General features: G+C 47.4%; 1 long non-coding RNA gene across 1 annotated transcript; it reads left to right on the plus strand.

The window, feature by feature from the left end:
• Positions 1–4,735: 4,735 nt before the first annotated feature.
• Positions 4,736–10,634, plus strand: LOC142905831 (uncharacterized). Its single transcript, XR_012929828.1, has 2 exons — positions 4,736–5,010; positions 7,094–10,634. It is a non-coding gene; the product is annotated as an uncharacterized LOC142905831 (long non-coding RNA).
• Positions 10,635–21,009: the final 10,375 nt, after the last annotated feature.

Here is a 21,009-nt window from a genome sequence, read left to right on the forward strand (position 1 = left end):
CCATCCAACAGTATATCGAGAAAGAGATATTCATTATTATAATGTATTATTATTAATAACAATCGCCTTGTGATATATGTGTGTGTGTGTTGCGGTTAGCGGGCCGCGCTACAAACCCGGCGACCCGAGGGCCAACACTCGTGACCATTATCTGAACCGGTCTTGGGGCCTCCCCTAGGTCGACTCAGGGTAGAGAGAGGGGGGGGGTAGAGAGAAGGGGGAGAGGAGGGCTAGACAGAGGGGTAGAAAGAGGAGGGAGATTGGGTGGTAGAGAGGGGGTGGGGGTAGAGGGGGGGGGGGTAAAGAGAGATGGGGAGAAGTGCGCGACTGCCCCTAATTTCCACCGCGGGAGCCACTCAGCCAAACGGAGACTTCGAACCGTGGCCCCCTTTGTCAAACGCTTTACCTTCTTTGAAGATTGCAAGTCCCGCGCACCCGCCTGCAGCAAAGTCCCGTGACTGCAGGCTCACCGTTTATGCGGGGAAGGGAGGGTGCAATTTGTCACGTAATCTGACAAGACCTATAAATGGAGTTGGTAACCCCGACTCATATTGTCTAGGAGAGGCCAAATAAGGACCATTGCCGTAATACCCGGGCGCTCAGCTGTGCTACTGTTTTTTTTTTTTAAAGCTCCCGTTCCGCGCATCTGTGTGAAGGAGGCCGGCTTCGCGTAGAATTTAACCCAAAGATGTGACTTCCCCGCTCGTGTGATGTATAACGCTGGGGTGCATCCGTTGGTGGGGTTTTTTTTTTCATATATATTCGTATTTTGACTCTTCCCTTCCCTTGCCCTCATCCCGTATGCTCTAAGAAGTTCCAAGCAGCTCTGAGCGTGAAACAGACTGGGATATTAAGGCTGCTTGTTCCACTGCCAGCCCTCGTGCGCACGCAAAGCGTGTGTGCACTGTTATGCTAATGGCTGTATTTCCTGAACGTCGAACGCTTTGTTTTGTTGCACACGCGCAAGGACAAAGCACCTATTTATGTACGTCGAACTTCTTTCGCACCGTACGTAACCAACCGCGCTAATCGGAGGTGCGGCGGACGGGGGACGACCAGCTAAACACAAAAAGCTGCTCTAAATTAACGTGAGTTAAGATAGCAGAATAAAGTTGCAATTATGGAGCATGAACGATATACATTATGCATGCGAATAGTGACGACGGGTCTGTATGTAAACACATGTAAACATCGTGTCCTCGTGTCTACAAACTTGTCTTTGCATTTGTTTGTGGGTTTTTGTTTTTACATTCTTACGAATTCTAAGGGTTAATAATCATGCCTCTGTTATTACCAATGCTTCATGACATTTGAGCGCGCGGGTTAGTGAATGTTGAGCCCAGGACCTGTTCAGGTTGTAATTCACCAACACACCTTACCCGTGGCACAAGGCTCAGCGCGTATTACCCCCCAAAACTGTGCCACCGCTTCCAATCCAAATATATAGTGCGTGTAATGCCTATATATCTCTCTCTCTGTATTTTGACGGTGAAGGCAGGAAGCGACAATGTATCGTGACAATGGGACATCCCTTTTTTGCAATCTGTCATTCGCAAGTGAAAAGCATCGACAATTGCGGGGGAGGCAAGGGGGGGGGGGCTACTGGCAGCAACATCAAGCGGTGTGAATCTACGAGCCTCGTCTCCGTGACAGAACACGCTATTTGTCGCCCGCTTTTCATAAAAAAAAAATTGGGGGGGAATGCGATGAAGAGGGCGGGGCATCTCTCCCTGCCTCCCACCCGTCTGTCCTCGCGACTTTGAGGGCCACGTCTTCCCTCGATGGGGGGGATTTAATCGGAATTCGAAGAAACAATTAATCCCCTCGATGGGAACTTTTTTTTATATATTAAAAGATTTCCGCGTGAGTTTTAGTCAAGGTTCTGCGAGGTAGCGATCACGAGAATATCTGAATGCAAAGACAACGATCACCCATATAGCCTTTACAGACTTTTGGGGCATGTGCTGTTAGCGAGCACCTATTAAGATGCTTAACGGCATGGCACACGAGGGAGTGGCCAAGCACCGCGCCCGACCGCCTTTGTCTTCCCAGTGGGCGATGTTTACATGCTGCACCAGGTACTCATTTGAGACTGAGTCGACCTAGGAGAGGCCCAGGACGGGGTCGAATAATTGCCATTGGTGTTGGCCGTGAGTTGGAATTGAACTCGGCTCGCCGGGTTTGTCGAGTCGAGCGCTAACCACTACACTGCCGCTCCCCATATATCTGAATACTCACACGCACAGGCGGGTAACGCAGCAACACCGCTGGTACTCAGAATCATGCGGAGTACATATGTATATATAACTATACATATGTATATATATAACTAAATATTATGGTATTCAAAATAATGTGAAAAATATTATTTGCGTTCTGGTGTTCGAAATTTGGTTCATGTTGGAGAGATTAAACGTGAAAACGCATCACGTATGTAGCAACGGGAACATCTCATTCTTTAAATACCATTTCTCAGTTGGTTTACACCGCCACGCTATGAACTTCATTTACATTTAAACATTGAGCGACTGAAATGATCATTAGCAATTATTCTGGAGATTCTTCCTCCAGAATGGAAATTGCTGATTTAATGAGGCAAATGGGACAGCACTTAAAGACAATGAATAGCCAAATGGAACAAATTTGGGAGAGCCTGGTTGTAAAATAGTTTATGAGCTTGATTAAAATATACAATTTATTCCACAATTGGGTAGGTTTTAAAAAAAAATTCAAGAAAACTTATGAGTTTTTGACGGCCTCATTTGTAATGAATGTGATAAATCCTTCCCCTTTTTTTAATCAATTCCCACGCGACCTCGCACACATGATGACATTGCGCCAAATGTGCCTCAATACTCCTCTACACTTTACTTCATACGCACATTTATATTGAGAGCAGGGCGTGTTCTCCAACAGGTAACATACGTATCCCATGTCCACTGTGTGGTCGTTTCTTGCTGTAGTAATTACACACAGTGTATTAAGCATTTAATGATTCAACATCCCACCCCCGCCCCTTCCCCCAGGGATTTGTACCGATTCAGGGGATCGTGATTTTATTCAATCTATTCATGTTGGATCGTTTTTACCATCTCATTTGTTATATTGTTTCTGTTCCCCCTCCCCCCGCCACCCATCTCATTTTTAAGATTTTCCTTTGCCCCATTAGCCCAAGTGTGACATTTGCAACACCTTCATAAATCTTGAACAATAAATTCTCACGTACACAGTTCGATGCGTGTATCGTGTGTGAGTGTAGGAAACGATTATTTTTTAAATCTCAAACAATGCATCGCTGACGACCTATTGATCCTGTGCCACACACTGTCGTGGAGGAAGCGTTCTCATGTTGGCAGGGCGTTGCACTCAATCCAAACGTGCACGAACGTAACATCGTTACGTCAACGTTCTTGTTTTATCATCGGTGCATGAGAAGAATTACATTTGACTGCACGCATTACGGTGTAAACATTTATGTAAATGTCACGCCCCCTCCCACGTCCGATTTATAGAGCAACATCGCGTTTATTGACATCTTAGAGTCATTAAATCAGCACTGAAGAGGATGAGCGCTCCCAACAACAAAAAAAAATAATGAATGTCTAACCTCCGGAAAGCGGAAAGTTACCATGAATCACCGAGCGCGGCTGATGATAGCACCCGAGTGCCACAATGCCGCACCGCCTCTTAATCAATACGCGGCCTGGCAGCGTGTGCCACGAGTATAGATCTCGGCAGCGGGCAGAGGGGATCGGTGGATTAATGAACGTGCAGACGGATGTGACGAGGAGGAGGGAAGGGCTGACTAATGGATCGGTACGGGTTGGGATGATTTTTCAGCGGCGCGAGTTGTTAAAAGTCGGCGGCTCGGCTGCCGGGAAAAAAAAATGTTCAACAAAACGAAAGGCGGAGTGGCGTCAACGGTGGTGGTGGTGGTCTCCCTCGGGCACAACGGGCACTGGTCTCGCGCTTGCCTGGGGAGTTCTCTCGGACCCCCCCCACCCCTCCCCGTCCAGGAGAGCCGTCCGTGACTCTCAAAGGGGAATGCTCTCTCGCTGTACTCGCTGTGACATTTCTCTGCTCCCCGACACGTACAAGGACGCTTCGCAACGCTCCCCCCCCCCCCCCCCCCCCCCCGTATCGACCGTCCGCCTCCCTTTAAATCACCTTTCCAAGAGGTGAAAACAGGCAGCACACAAAACCAAAAGAAACCTCCCACATTGAGAAAGAAATCCCCAAAGCAAACGAAAAATAGATTACCAATTCGAGCTCGCATTTTCACCGCTGCAAGAGCGGCCGTCAATATGTTTACGTAAAAAAAGACACTTAACGGGAGTCTGCCACGTAACGTACGGCCAACGCGCTTCGCATGCAATCGCCTACTCCCTGTGACAGGGGGGGAACGTGAACTTGGCACACATTTCGTCGAATTCCACGTTATTCTTGTGTTGCAGCCGCACACGGTGCGTGTATTTTATTTGAGCATGCGTTGTTGATAAGGTTGTTTGTTTTCATGTCACCCAATGTTGGTTTACTATTTGTTGTGAGCGTTCGGGATGTTGTTCTTTTTTCTACTTCTTCTTTCGCCGCTGCAATTTCATTTGAAATACGGTACATAAAACACGGTGGCAATGCACTACAACGTTGCATTATTACAGATCTCGATGCGGGCTCTCTCTCAGCGAGGATTTAGCCACAACAAGTTGAGCACCGCGTGCTTATTTCATGTACTCGGGTGGGAGTCCGATCGTTCACGTCACCCACGTGAATTGACGTCGCCTTCTCCACCCTACTTGTATTTATTAATGCATTTTCCCTTTTAACGTAGCTATGTTGCACGTAAAAAAACAAAACGCACTTGACAATTAAAAGCACGTAGCGATGCATCTGAGTGGCATGTTGCATTTTGTTGTTCTGTCGTTGCAGATTCTAAAATTTGGGTTTACGCACAACAGCAACATCGGCCCTCCCCCTTGTCAGGACCCTCCTGTACAAGAGTCTTGAGACTCGGTGAGGCTCTCCTGGGTAACACAAGCGTGCATAAACACGCCACCACTTGAAGCCGCTGTGACGCGTGGATTAGAAACTCGGGCACTTAAACAGGAACAAGTGAACACAATCGGTAACGTGGGCGTAGAGAGATGCACGCTTGTAATTACACTTCGAGGCATGCGTGTATCAGGGAACAAATGGGAACTGGAGAGATCACCGTCGATTGTGAGTAAAAGCATCTGTGCTTGGGTGGGAGCACATCGCTTGCAGCAGGAATGATGGTCGACAGATGAGACCGGTGACGGAATGGCAAGCAACGAGAGACGGAGGACCTGAGAAGAGTCCCTGCAGTGGGTGGAGCGATGAAATCATTGCACGTGTATTCGTGAGACGTATTGTAGTCTTGCAGGACGATTGAATATTGGCAAAGGCATGGGGGAGTCATCCATTAAACAGCGGCTGACAATGTTGATGACATTCAAGTGTGAAACACTGGACATCTGTGACTACAGGGCATCTGTGAAAACGAGCTTTACAGCTCATGGAATTCCTTCAGTATAAATAAATATTCTGATTCTGAACAAGAGAGCGTCCTGAGGTCTGGCGCTTGAGTTGCCATGCTCCTCAGAGCTGCGGTGCAGCTTTGCATGCTTGACAATTACTCCGCTGCCCTCACGATGATAAGGGCTCGAGTGACGTCAAATATATTGATGGAGAATTCACCAGCTCAGACGGAAGGGCGAGGAGCGACTGCTGGAGCGGGCCACGTACTAGACGGAGTGAGCAGTGGTGAGGATGGCACGGCCACCACCACTGCACTGCGGCATCTTCAGTGTAAACACGCAAACGAAACATACAGCCAGCCTTTGCACAAGTAAGCTAACACTGAACTGTTTTATTTGTATTCTATCAGCTAAGGCCCACTGAGCCGTGTAGCTCTTTTTCATAAGCGACGTGGCTGTCACAAATGATAGTTCAGCGAAGTGGCTTATCACGTGGACATTTTACAGCAGCCGAGTATTCTTATAAACGCGTGACGTTGATTCTAAATGTAGAGGGGACAAACTGGAGGACCCGGAGAAAAATCCACGCGACCACGAGGAGAGTGTTTCAGTTTTCAGTTTCATTTATTGGGTATAGCCCTGTGAGTCATTCGGCTCTTGAATCGGGTGCAACCGCAACAAACAAAAAACATGAACAAGAAAACATCTTAAAGTGACTATGTGACTGTGCAAACAGAATATTCCAGGAAAAACAGCAAAATCTTCCAGAAAAAGCACCGTACATCAACGCTGTGTGCAAATATCCCAGTGGGATGCAAGTCAAACAGTGACATGCAAACTCCAAATATACAACAGGCGTCAAGGTCGGGATCGAACCCACGACCTCCTGTACACCAGGCAAGGGAGTTAGTCTTTAAAGTAGGATGTTGTGCACCATTGTAAGAGTGCAACAAAGTTAGATAAAGGATATTGTCATGGTTTAACATCCACTGTATTCCATCTCTATTTACTATTTGGTTCTTTCGGTAAAGTCACGTAGGTATAAAATAAATTAAATCACGACGTTTCGGGCGCAACACAAGTGCCCGTCATCAGGTGGAAACAACCACAGCAATAAACAATTGTTGATCATACGTTTAAAGACTAACTAATAAACATTTTTTTTATTATTTAAAGCTTTCGTGACTGCAGTAATTCATATTCTTAGCTCTTTCGGTAAATTCACGTTGAAGGGAAACAATAAAATCATATATATAAAACAATACAAATTCTCACGACGTTTCGACCATAACACAAACGGTCGTCATCAGGTGCGTCGGTTTGCATTATATTTTATTATTTTATTGTTTCCCTTCAACGTGACTTTACCGAAAGAGCTAAGAATATAATAAACAATTGTTTATCGTATTGCTGTGGTTGTTTCCATCTGATGACGGGCACTTGTGTTGCGCCTGAAACGTCGTGATTTAATTTATTTTATTTTATACCTACGTGACTTTACCGAAAGAACCAAAGAGCATGGATCCCTGCAGTCACGAAAACTTCAAATCTAGATTCCATCTCTGAGTGAACTTCTTTCACTCTTCCCTCTTTTCCAGCGGAGTGGAGAGAAGTCAGCCCAGCCCCGTCGCCCAGCTTCATTCCCCGGCTCAACTTTCTCGTCGAAAAAAATAATTATCCCAATTAAATTGGCCACACATCCCGACGTGGTTTTTGAGTGGGCGAGGAATCTTTGACCAAGGTGGTAATGAAAAATTACCCTACGTACGTGCTGGCTCATTAAAGCACAGCGATGAGCAGAAAGCAACGGTAATCGATGTGAATAGATTATTGTGTTGGGGCGGAGGGAGGTGCAGGGGGGGGGTTGACGTTAAGAAGAAAAGATTCGCCCAGAGCGTATCTGTGCGTTAGCTACCGCTGAGCAGCGCGGTGCGCAATGAAAAACACAATCGAGGTGCGCGCGTGTGCACCGTCGTTTTGGGCTCCTTTCTTTTCAACAATTTTTGCACTCATAGCTCGGCAGACGATCGGTTGTACCGCGATACAAACTCCTGATGCTGGCATATACAAAAAATAAACAATTTTCACCCTCTAACACCCACTATAGCAGGGAATTCCACGAAGACAAAGATCCCCCGTATAGCCTTAACAGACTGTTGGGGCAAGTGCTGTTAGCGAGCACCTATTTATGCCGGCACAGCACACATAGGGGTGGGTGGCCAACACAACGCCCGGCCCCATTTTTCTCCCCAGTGGTGATGTTTTTAAGGCTGAGTCGCACTAGGGGAGGCCCAGGACCGGTTAAAATAACCGCTTATCATCGTGTGGAAATGTATAGCAGCCAAATACTCTAAACGCACGTTGATTCTGAATGTGGAGGGAAAAACCAGAGGACCCGGAGGAAAATCCAGAACATGCAAACTCAAAAACATACAGGAGTCAGGGTCGGAATCGAACCCACGTGTCCTGTATACTAGGCGAGGTAGTTAACATCTCACCACCGTGGCTGACAATGGACCGGGGGTTCAAATTGCAGTACAAAAATTGCTGGGCTGCCACCCAACCCCAAGTGAAGTAATAATCACACACACTCGGATGGATCTGTTTTATTTCTGGGATGAAGCTAAAATAGTTCATCAATGTATGAGCCTTTGGAAACATTTATTTAATTGGAAAGCCCTGAATCGCTTTTGACGTGTCTATATTTCGTCAGTAGGACGTGCCTTGATGGCTGGGTATTGACTGCAAAAAAAGGCTTAACGCGTAGGTTATCACACCGATAGTAGAATTCATCATTGATTTTTGGGTTCGGTTAACTAATAATCTGGCCAAATTTGTGTCAGTAAGACCCGAGGCCACCCAGCAGTCAAACAAATTAAATGGCCACGCGTTGTACAAGCCTTTAACGTGCCATGGATTGTTTCAGCTTACTGGTTATTTGAAGAACAATTCTCACAACGAAATTTCGCAAATGTACATTTTTTAATTGTAAAATGTTACAAGAGCCAAGTAATTATACTGGTATAATTAAAAGTAACATGTTCCCAGACTGCTAAACAAGCAGTGAGCGTTCTCTTTGTGTTTTGATGGTGAGTGAAATAAAAATGAATTCTGATCTAACGATGGGAGTGGCAGCGCACACAGTCCCCCTGATAAGTGATTGTGATTTTCACTTCGGTGACGCCCATGTGTGTGATGTGATCATTGGGAAACATGTGCCGACTCCAAACACTCGCGCCTGAGTTTTCGCTGTGCGTCAATCAAAGCGATGAATCAGAAGTCGTCATCATCCAATTTATCTACGTGGAAAATGTGGAAAAGCAATTCTAACGACACTATATGTGTCCCCGAAACACTGAACTAAGTCTACGGCGTGCCCGTAAAGGTACGAAGCATTGTTGACCAATTACAATTAGACACAACTTTTTACGAGGTCGACAAACCTATGTACATGCTTCCCATGAGCCGTATGAAGCTCTTGTGGGTGTACATTTTTTTTTTTTAATCCTTCACGTGTTCGCCGCGGTGCTGGCGACGGGCGCTGTGTCGAATTTGGAGAGAGTCTCAGGCGTTCGACAGCATCGCGGCTGTGGCTTAGAATGCTCGTGCTGAGTGCGGTTGTAAATCCAATGAAGATTTTCAGTTTTGAAAATGCAAGTATTTCAAGCGCACAGTTCAAGCTGCTGTATAATTAAAATGCCTTTAATAACATTTACGTACATCCTGTATTAACGTGCAAATTTAAAGGTTACGGACAAACGCATCTGTCACCTGTCGGACGGAAATGATTCCAATCTATGACCGCATTTCCACAAGAGAATTGTGGACGTGTTTACAAGCAAAATGACCGACAAGACCAAAAAAAATCCGGACATTTCAAAACGCTGTAAATGGAAAAATAGATCAAAGTGGCGTACGAAGGAAACCGTAGCATGCATGCATCTGGGTTTCTACTAAATCTAATTTTGATTGACTTCGTGACATCCCGATTATCCTGTCAGACACGGCGGGAGCACCGAATGCCTGGCAAAGCAGATAGCCGGTTCAGCCAGACGCCACAAGGAATCGGTAAATGTGCAAATTTTTACACGGCGAGCGGTGGTGCCTTCACGATCCGAGTCTGTTCCACGAAACCTTCCAGAGGCGGCGCGCTCCTTTAACCGGCGCGTTCGGCGAGCGCAAGTGCAGTCATTAATCACGGAGAGTTTAAATCTTAATTTACATCTGCAAGTCTTTAGGCAAGGTGTCTATTTATAGAGATTTTGTACGTTTTCCAGAAGGTGGATTTCGCACGCGGTATGGAGATGAACGTACACCCCCCCACCCTCCCCCCATTGCTGTTCTATCACCCCGTGAGCCCGGCCCACATCTTCCAAATCCCACAAATGTCTCACGTGGTCACTTTGAGGTCAGATGGCCATGATCAGAAATGGGTTCTGAAGAATACGACTCCCCACGTTATTGTAGGAGGAGGGAGATATATATATCCCTTTTCACATCATCTGAACGTATTCTGTCAATGATTTTTGTGTCCGATACGGATATCCACGCCTACATATGTAGTGGAATTGACACGCGCATACATGGGGGAATGGTAAAGACGCGCGAGTTATGGACAGTGGGGTTACGTCGGGCCGGCCAGGTGAGGCGGCGGGGAACTGTGCGGTAATGACGGGCCAATTAAGCCAGGGAGCGATGTACGGCTGTGATTGGCTGGGGTTGTTGTCAAGGACGAGGTGGCGTCGGAATGTCTGGGAATAGAGGGGGCAAGTAACAGGTGCGGGGGGGGGGGCACGGGGCGTCGGTGGCACGCGGACTAATTAATTGGTGGGTAATGAGAACGGGGATATATTCGGGAGACGGGAAGAACGAGTGGAGTTGTCGCTGGGACTGGGACGAAGCAGGTCGGGGAGAACCGGAGCGAAGACATAGGAGACAGAACAGGCTAGCAGTAGAGTAGAGAGAAGCAGAGACAAGTAGAGGCGAGAGAGAGACAGAGATACAGCGTGAGACAGAGACAGAGAGATACAGAGACAGCGGGAGAGAGACAGAGATACAGCGTGAGACAGACAGAGGGAGACAGAGATACAGCGTGAGACAGAGACAGAGAGAGACAGAGACAGCGGGAGAGAGACAGAGATACAGCGAGAGACGGAGACATCGGGTGACGGAGAGAGACAGAGACAGCGAGTGACGAAGAGAGACAGGGACGACGCAGAGAGAGAGAGAGAGTGAGGGATAGGGGAGGAAGCGGAGTGAGCGAGACGGGCAACGAGCGAGCTGCGGCTAAGCGGAATGACGGGAGTCACAGACGTAATGTGAAGAGTTGTAATAAAAGCGGTGTCGGAGCAAACAAGAAAGTTGTCCGCGTCAAGTCGACCACTACACATGCATGCTATTAATTTAAGGCCAGTGCCAGCGAACGTAGATCTGCATTTAAAAATTTTCTTTTTTCCCGCACTGTCATGTTTGTAAATTATTTAAAGGCCCTCGTGAGCCACGTGCGGATCGGGTGTTGTGGACTCCGTGCCGAGAGACACCCAAAGCAAAGTGCCGCGCCGCGCGAAATGTGATCTGGCGTCCTCGGAAATTGACCCAACCCAAAAAAGGTCCGTCAACTGAGAAGCAATTCCATTGCGTGTCGCATTTGGCCGTTGAACGCTCCACAAATGCCTACTACGGTCCGAGCAAACAAATTATAATTGGATTAATGGAGAGAGAGAGAAAAAAAAAACCCACGCACACACACTTTAAAAAAATAAAAGTAATTTCCTCCATGGACCGCTTTTGTTGTTGTGTGTGTATGTATATATATCAGCCCAATTGACAGCTGACGGCTCAACCAACAAAAAACTATTACCATTATTGTGCACAAAATGGTTTGGCTCGTAGTATTTTGCAAATATTTGATTCTGCAAATTGATTGCGTACACACGTATCGTGCTCTCTCGCCCGCCCGCCTTCACGCGCGTTCCTGTGCCGCGGATGAAGGTCAAGCACTGATAAACAAACTAACACTTCCCCCAGAACGCGACAGATCGTTTGGTTGCCACGCAGAGGCAATTCATTAAAATTAATAGCCCTTCTTTGGACCTAATTAATAACGGCGGCAGCCTGGTACTGAAGTGGGGGATGGCGGTGGGGGGGTAAAGGTGTGCCTATGTGAATTGTGGCAGCGACGGGGGTGGGATGAATGTTCTGCTGGGATAGGAAATTGGTGAATGGAGATGGCGCCCTGTGGAGAGATATCGAGAAGGGGGCAGGGGGTGGCCTTGCAGGATTGCCGATGCGGCGGTCCACCAGGCTTCTTATCGACAAAACAGACGTGGGAAATCAGCCCGTGTTCGTAACAGGGGACAGCCAGTCTGCTCTGAGCCCGGGACATGTTCAGCTTCACCCACTCACCATCCACTCACCACCCACACATTCATTAACCCACCCACTAACCCACCCACTCACCCACCCACCACTCGCCCACCATCCACTCACTCACCACGCCCCCCCTTTCCTGCTCGCTTCGTCTTACTTTTGCTGCAGATGTTTTTGTTGTTAAAACGAAGCTCATTTGTAAATTGTGGGAACGCTCGATCTCCCCCACGTTACATTTTAATGGATATAAGCATAATGGGTGTTTTTTTTGCTAAAAAATAATAATAAAAAATAAAAAACACAGACAACTGAAGGTAATATTGCAGTCGAGACAAGTATAATGGCACCTCCATTGCAAACTATATAGATTGGTCTTGATTTGCTTGAAACAAATGGCGAGCAGCTAATGCATTTACTGCGTGGTTATCTACCCAGGTGTTTTTTAGAAGCCTTGCATTGATTAGACACTGAGTCGGTAATGATTCGCCCCCTCCCCTCCACTTCCCCGCCAACTAAGCCCCCTCGCGACTCAATCGATTTGGTACGACTCGGGGTACGAAGCACGGTTGGCTACGTACAACTCTGGCAGTAGCGCCCCTTTGATAATTGCCACCATGAGATTTGTTTTCAACAACAAAAATGTGAAAGAGCAAAAACTTATTTAAAACGCGGTTTAAATTTTTGTATTTATATAAAAAATGACTTCATTTACGTGCCACGTTTTGTTTTAATTTAATGAGAGCGGTCACGTTTGGCTTCCCCAAATTGCGCAAATCAAATATTGGGGCCGCACTTGACCGATTGGCCGCACCCCCTGTGCTGATAATGTCGTTGTCACTGAACTCTGGCGAAGGGCCCGCAGATACAAACACAATTTAAAATGTCCCGAGTCTCCATCCTTTATGATTACTATGTAATGTATATAAAAAAAAGCACTCGCACTCGCACTAAAATGCATTCCCGCCATCGCCAATACCGCTGCCTTACAACTGGAAATACTATTTATAATTAGCTCGTGTTTTTTGGGGCGATTGCCCTTCCCCTAGAGCTGAGCGAGAAGAGCGTGTGGACGATTAGGACCAAGCTCGAAACAGCGTCGAGCAAAGCAGCACAGCTGTGGAGCACCGTGCCACGGCCCTCCGCACTCACTCTATTCTGAAAGTAAACGTCCCAAAACGTCCACTCATTATTGTGAATACTGTATATACTTAACCCCTCCCCCCCCCCACATCGCCAAGGAAGTTGCTGAACTTGTATGGATCCGCGATTGTTTGAATGTACGCGTAATAGAACGAACTGAAGCATCTCGCAGGATTGTAAGATCGTGCTCTAAATATATTCATTCAAAACTTTTCTCAAGACAAGAGTCAAACTCCCAGTGATTTGTTTGTGGAATGTCACGCCTCTTCAACGAGAGCATTACGTGCGCAATTAATTTTTCACGATCATTGTTAAGATTCATACGTAGTCATCGTCATCATCGTCGGTCGTGATTTACTACTTCTTGATGTAGGTAGGTTAATACAAGTTGTTACAATGCAGACATCCGTTTAGCTCCTGCACACCAAACGATATAATTGCTCCATATCCATGGCAGTCGTGCTCGCACGCGTGTCTCCTCCTTTGGCTGCCACTTCATCATGCGTGTCGACTAACGGGCCATTGCCCACTTTACTTCTCTTCTGTGATGACACGTGGCCCAGTGTCCAGTATCCACTGGTCCACGCGTTGACTGGGAATGTCTTCGCACCCAAGTTAAAATTGTCACCAAAACGGTTGACCCCCTTCCTACATTGGCCTCAAATAACTGCGTCAATATCGGGGAATTTCTGGAAAAATGTTCAATTAATATCAAATGACGCCTTTATTATAGAGAGCTGAAAAGACACAACAGTACGGTACTGCACTTCGTTTCACACGACAGCAAATGTAATGGGAGGAAAATGGTAGTTTTAAGGCCATAATTTTTTAATTATACATTTTTATGCACAACATCGTTAAAATGCACTTATGGGTACCCATATCTATTAGTGTGCTGCATTTAATGTATAATTAATCATGCGTTTTTTGTGATTCAAGAGGTGAGCCCAAACAATAACGTGTAATGCAGTAATTGATTAGTTATATTTGTTTTGTTCACTTTACAAATAATGACATAACAATTACATGGCTAAAATCCTCCCGTAATAGCTAATTTTCCAAAAGTTATGGAATTGCTTCACATGCACGACGTCCCTCTATCAAAGATGGAAATGGTTATTTGCTTTACTGTACACATCCACATTTGCTCTGTACAATATATCACTTAATTTGGGCGCGTGCGTGCGTGTGATCGGTAGTGTAGCGGTTAGCGCACCGCGCTACGAACCCGGCGTCCCGAGTTCGATTCCTGCTCACGGCCAACACTAGTGACGATTAATTATCTGAACCGGTCCCGGGCCTCCCCTAGGTCGACTCAGCCTTAAATGAGTACCTGGTGCGGTGTGTAGTAAACATCGCCACTGGGGAGACAAAGACGGTCGGGCGTGGTGCTGGCCACCCACCCCCTCGTGTGCCGTTCCGACGTCCATAGGCGCTCGCTAACAGCACTTTCCCCAACAGTCTGTTAAGGCTACGCGGTTTATCTTTCTATTTTTTTTGTGCGTGCGCGTGCGTGCGCGTGCGTGCGCGCACTGCGCTACGACCCCAGCGACCCGAGTTCAATTCCACAGCCAACTTCATGGGCTAATATCCCAACCGGTCCTGGGCCTCTCAATGTCAATTCAACCTTAAGTTAGTACCTTGTGTGGCGTGAACATCAGCACTGGATTCAACCTTAAGTTCGTACCTTGTGTGTCGGGTGTGGAACCGACCACACCAAAGACAACGATCTCCACCAACAGTCCGTTATAGCCTATAACGGACTGTTGGTGGGAAGTGCTGTGAGCGAGCCCCTATGAATGTCGGAACGGCACACGAGGGGGTGGGTGGCAAGCACCACGCCCGACCACCTTTGTCTTCACAGCGACGATGTTTTTACACAAAGCAGCAGTTACTCATTGAAGGCTGAGCCGACCTAGGGGAGGCCCAGGAGCGGTTCAGATGATCTCAGTGGTGTTGGCCGTGAGGGGGAATCGAACTCGGGTCGCCGGGTTCGTAACGCAGCGCAAACCGCTGCACTACCGCTCCCTTCTATCGACCACACCACCACTGTGCCGGCCTTCAGAGGGGTTTGTCCACAGACTTTTCCCCACACAATCTGTTCAGGCTACACGGGGGACCTTTGTCTTTATCTTTGTGTGGGTGTGTGGCTATCTACTTGGGCCAGCGGCAGCTCATGACTCCGTATCTTTGTGTAGTGAGTCATTTCAGAGACACTATTTAAGTAGGCAACAACGTTTATTCTACGCTTATGCCACACCGTTACACACGGGACGAATACACTCACTCTCGTTGCACGCAGAATTACAATCCACCCATCTCTCACTCTCGTTACATACAGGATTACAATACACCTATCTCTCACTCTCGTTACACACAGGATTACAATACACCTCTCACTCTCGTTACACACAGGATTACAATACACCTATCTCTCGTTACACACAGGATTACAATACACCTATCTCTCGTTACACGCAGGATTACAATACACCTCACACTCTTGTTACATACAGGATTACAATACACCTCTCACTCTCGTTACACACAGGATTACAATACACTTATCTCTCGTTACACACATGATTACAATACACCGATCTCTCTCGCATATGGGATAACTATAATCGGGTCAGAGCAGCCAGCGTGCTGTCTGACCCACGATGTCGAAGACGGAGTCCAAGACGTATCACTTGGGTTCCACTTCACCTGCCGACAGCCCCGACATTCGAGCGCGGCTTCCCTTTAATCCCTCTCGGTGCGGCCTGGCTCCACCCCCAGCCGTGCCTACATCTGGAATATTCTCAAAGGTTCCAGGCCACCTTACGCCTGTCCCCTCTCTGGCTTCGCCCTTAACCACGCCCCCCTCGGGAACTCTCCAGACGTTTCTCAGCCACTCTTCTCGTGTCCCCTCGTTCACCTTTGGCCCACACCCCTCCCCCCGGCCCATCACGTGCTTAACCCGGTGCCGGGTTGACTCGTCCCCACATGCCCTCCCCACCCCCCTACCGCCAGCCACCCCAACCACACTTCTCCAGTGACCGACTCTGTGGCAATTACCTACGGCGCTGGCGGAGGCTGCTATCACCTACTCTGTCGGTAGGACTCATCTGGCTCTCCTCGGCTAGAACCCAGCACCATGCCCCTAGTGACCCACTAGAGGCATGGTCGCGCCCATTTCTACGGCACTGGGCGCGACGCGCTGCATTGATCCATTGAACATCACTACGCCATAAAAACAGTTTCTTCCCATCTGCTGCTGGCCTGTTAAACAAGGCCAAGGGCTAACACTGTTTTTAACATTTGATCTACATAACGACACCTTGCCGATATTAACTATGTTACCCTATTTGTATTTTTTATTTTTAAATTATATCTTAAAGCTATTTTATATTCGATATTTATTTAATTTTATATACTTCAGCCCCTTGGTGTTAGACTTTTAACCCTTATTATAGTAAGACTTGTTTAAAACTTATTTAAGATTTTAGATTCCTATATGTTGAATGTATGCACCATCCTGCCAAAGTAAATTCCGTGTCGGTGTGAACTTACATGGCGAATAAAACCCTTTCTGATTCTGATTCTGATATATATGTTGAACTTATTCCGTAGCGTTACGGAGCCAACCTTGCTGATCGGAGGTGCGGGGTTTGTGACGAACTCTCGCGTCCTGCTCCGATGACGTAGGAGGAATCGTCATCGGCGGCAGTGCTCGGCCGTGTCGAGAGAAGCTCCGTGGGGCGCGTGCGCATCTGTCTCTGTGGAAGAACGTCTGATCAAGGCACCGCCATCTCGGTCAAACTAATCAATCGGACCGCTTACACACTTCGCTTGAAGACTCGCTAAGCCGAGGCAGGGTCTTGTTCTCTCCACTCATGACCCATCCCACGTCCTGCTCTCGTTCCAGCGCTCTCTGCTCCAGAAGCAAAGAAAACGGCTTTCTGTTGAAAACCCCAATTAGCCTCCATCCTGTGGTGGGGTGGGGGGGGGGGGGGTCCATCTCCTCTGCTGCCCCTGCAACCTCGGACCCCTCCCACCAGCCATTTGCACTGCAGCTGAAAACTTTCAGAATTAGAATTTGTATTTATCCTGGAGAAATCCGATGAGCAATGAAGCTTCGTTAGACCTCCTTTGCCAATACCAAAATGTAATTATAGGGTTTTTCCACTTTTTTCTGGCAACAAAACTGAAACCTTTTTTACATTCATGTCTGCATTAACCACAATACCTGCAGTCAAAATGCAAATAAAAAACATACTATGATAATATATGCATTGTCCTTGAAACTGATTGGTCCACACCAAGGGACAGCTTTCTTTTGAGCCTCGACCAAATTGGTGCTCGACCAAATGACGCCGAAAGGCGTACAGCTCAAACACAATGCACTATCAAAGTAATGAGGGCTCGGGGTGAGCATCTACATCATTAGACCTCCTTTGCCAGTACCAAAATGTAATAATAATAGGGTTTTTCCCCTTTTTTCTGGCAACAAAACTGAAACCTTTTTTTTCTTTGATAGTGCATTGTCTTTGAGCTGTGTGACGCCTTCTGGCGTCATCTGGTCGAGCACCAATTGGGTCGAGGCTCAAAAGAAAGCCGTCCCTTGGTGTGGACCAATCAGTTTCAAGGACAATGCATATATTATCATAGTATGTTTTTTGTTTGCATTTTGACTGCAGGTATTGTGGTTAATGCAGACATGAATCCTTGTAAAAAGGTTTCAGTTTTATTTCCAGAAAAAAGTGGAAAAACCCTATTATTATATAGCAATGAAGCTCTTTATGACACGTGTCCCTCTCCTCCCCCTCCCCCACCTAAGACAAGGAAATAATATACAAGCCTCATCTTTCCCCGCGCGATGCATGCACCACCATTTTCTATACACCGTCTTAAGATGGGATGGGGAGGGTTATCTGGATGCTCAATAAATCCAAATCGTATTGCACTTTGCGTGTCTCTCACACCCAACGGCAACGGCTGTGCCACAGAAGCTACTCTAAACGCAGTCGAGAATTGCAAAGGCAATGATGCACACAGCCCCCCTGGGTTAAAGGCGGCGTTAGTAAAGCACAACCATGGAGGGCCTGTGGGAATCGCCCAACGGGGGCCACGCGCAACCTGTGCGTGACGCGTGGATCCGGATTAGAGGTTAAATGCCGCTGTCGATCAACGCAAATTGTCGCTCCAACCACAACAATTTTGCGCGCGGGTTTGAGAGCCCGCACGCGCGCAAAAAAAGACAAAGATCCCCCGTGTAGCATTAACAGACTTTTGGGGCAAGTGCCGTTAGCGAGCACCTACAGTGAGGGAAAAAAGTATTTTATCCCCTGCTGATTTTGTACGTTTGTCCACTGACAAAGAAATGATCAGTCTATAATTTTAATGGTAGGTTTATTTGAACAATGAGAGACAGAATAACAACAACAAAATCCGGAAAACGCATGTCAAAAATGTTATGAATTTATTTGCATTTTATTGAAGGAAATAAGTATTTGACCCCTCTGCAAAACATGACTTAGTACTTGGTGGCAAAACCCTTGTTGGCAATCACAGAGGTCAGACGTTTCTTGTAGTTGGCCACCAGATTTGCACACATCTCAGGAGGGATTTTGTCCAACTCCTCTTTGCAGATCTTCTCCAAGTCATTAAGGTTTCGAGGCTGATGTTTGGCAACTCGAACCTTCAGCTCCCTCCACAGATTTTCTATGGGATTAAGGTCTGGTGACTGGCTAGGCCACTCCAGGACCTTAATGTGCTTCTTCTTGAGCCACTCCTTTGTTGCCTTGGCCGTGTGTTTTGGGTCATTGTCATGCTGGAATACCCATCCACGACCCATTTTCAATTCCCTGGCTCAGGGAAGGAGGTTCTCACCCAAGATTTGACGGTACATGGCCCCGTCCATCGTCCCTTTGATGCGGTGAAGTTGTCCTGTTCCCTTATCAGAAATACACCCCCAAAGCAAAATGTTTCTACCTCCATGTTTGATGGTGGGATGGTGTTCTTGGGGTTATAGGCAGCATTCCTCCTCCTCCAAACACGGCGAGTTGAGTTGATGCCAAAGATCTCCATTTTGGTCTCATCTGACCACAACACTCTCACCCAGTTGTCCTCTGAATCATTCAGATGTTCATTGGCAAACTTCAGACGGGCATGTATGTGCTTTCTTGAGCAGGGGGGCCTTGCGGGCGCTGCAGGATTTCAGTCCTTCACGGCGTAGTGTGTTACCAATTGTTTTCTTGGTGACTATGGTCCCAGCTGCCTTGAGATCATTGACAAGATCCTCCCGTGCAGTTCTGGGCTGATTCCTCACTGTCCTCATGATCATTGCAACTCCACGAGGTGAGATCTTGCATGGAGCCCCAGGCCGAGGGAGAATGACAGTTATTTTGTGTTTCTTCCATTTGCGAATAATCGCACCAACTGTTGTCACCTTCTCACCAAGCTGCTTGGCAATGGTCTTGTAGCCCATTCCAGCCTTGTGTAGGTCTACAATCTTGTCCCTGACATCCTTGGAGAGCTCTTTGGTCTTGGCCATGGTGGAGAGTTTGGAATCTGATTGATTGATTGCTTCTGTGGACAGGTGTCTATTATACAGGTAACAAGCTGAGATTAAGAGCACTCCCTTTAAGAGTGTGCTCCTAATCTCAGCTCGTTACCTGTATAAAAGACACCTGGGAGCCAGAAATCTTTCTGATTGAGAGGGGGTGAAATACTTATTTCCCACATTAAAATGCAAAGCAATTTATAACATTTTTGACATGCGTTTTTCTGGATTCTGTTGTTATTCTGTCTCTCACTGTTCAAATAAACCTATCATTAAAATTATAGACTGATCATTTCTTTGTCAGTGGGCAAACGTACAAAATCAGCAGAGGTTCAAATACTGTTTTCCCTCACTGTATGAAGGCCGGAATGGCACACGAGGGGGTGGGTGGCCAGCAGCACGCCCGACCGCCTTTGTGTGCCTAGTGCCAATGTTTTTCCACAGGTACTCATTTGCGGCTGACACACACATACTCAAAATACAAACAAACACAGACACATATACATACACACATACACAAACACGGTGCCCACCACAGTGCATTAAACCAGGATTAAGGCCTAAAGAGCAGATCAACATCTGTATTGGTGCCCCCCCCCCGTCCCCTACTCCCCCGACACGGGCGCGATTGCCGTAGGAGGGGAGAGAGGTGGCGATCGGGGGCGATCCCAGCCATTGGCTCGCTCCGCCTGGCACCGCGTGGTGAATACTGATGAACGGCAGCAGCCGCCACGATGTGTTGTTGTGTGTTGTGTGGCGGCGGCGGCGGTGATGGAATCTTGTACGCCAGAGATGATCACACAAACAAACAAAAAAGCGCTCGCCACTGCGAGCCAATTTCTTTCTCACGGTGGGCCCGAACGTCAGAGGAGTTCTCTCGCAGGCGTTGGCGTTCGTGCGCAGCGTCCCATTGTACGAGAAAAGACGCAGTGGCAGGGGGGGTGCGCGGGGTGGACACGCCCGCACAGCGGCCGAAATCATCCCACAGCACGTTTCCATCCGTCACATTACAGCAGGATGCATCTCATGTGTTCGACGAGTGACACGCACGGACATATATGTGCCAGGAACTATGGCAGTCCACGTATGGCGCGTTGCAGCGCCGCGCGTGCGTGACTGCGTGTCAAAACGCAGCCACGAATTAACTTTTTACGCACGCACACAAAAAAAATATGCACATCTGGCCACCACAATAGAAGGTGTGCAGCTGCTGTGGTTAAGCCACATTCGATACTTGTTGATTACCAGTCCGTCGCGTTGCTGACAGCTTTGAGAGCGCCCGCGCCGACGAATAGTAACCACGTTTAAAATTACCGAGCCCTCATCGCCAATGGAGATATCCTCAAGTCCGCAACTAAGATACGTGACCTGACTATTTACACGGATGGCAGGTTACACCGCGAGTGGGAGAGAGAGCAAATGAACACGGGTATTACGTGTCCCTACATCTCGCAGGAC

This window comes from Petromyzon marinus, chromosome 3 (assembly GCF_048934315.1).
Source record: "Petromyzon marinus isolate PM22_M1 ecotype Great Lakes invasive population chromosome 3, UKy_Petmar_22M1.pri1.0, whole genome shotgun sequence".
Taxonomy (NCBI): Eukaryota; Metazoa; Chordata; class Hyperoartia; order Petromyzontiformes; family Petromyzontidae; genus Petromyzon; species Petromyzon marinus.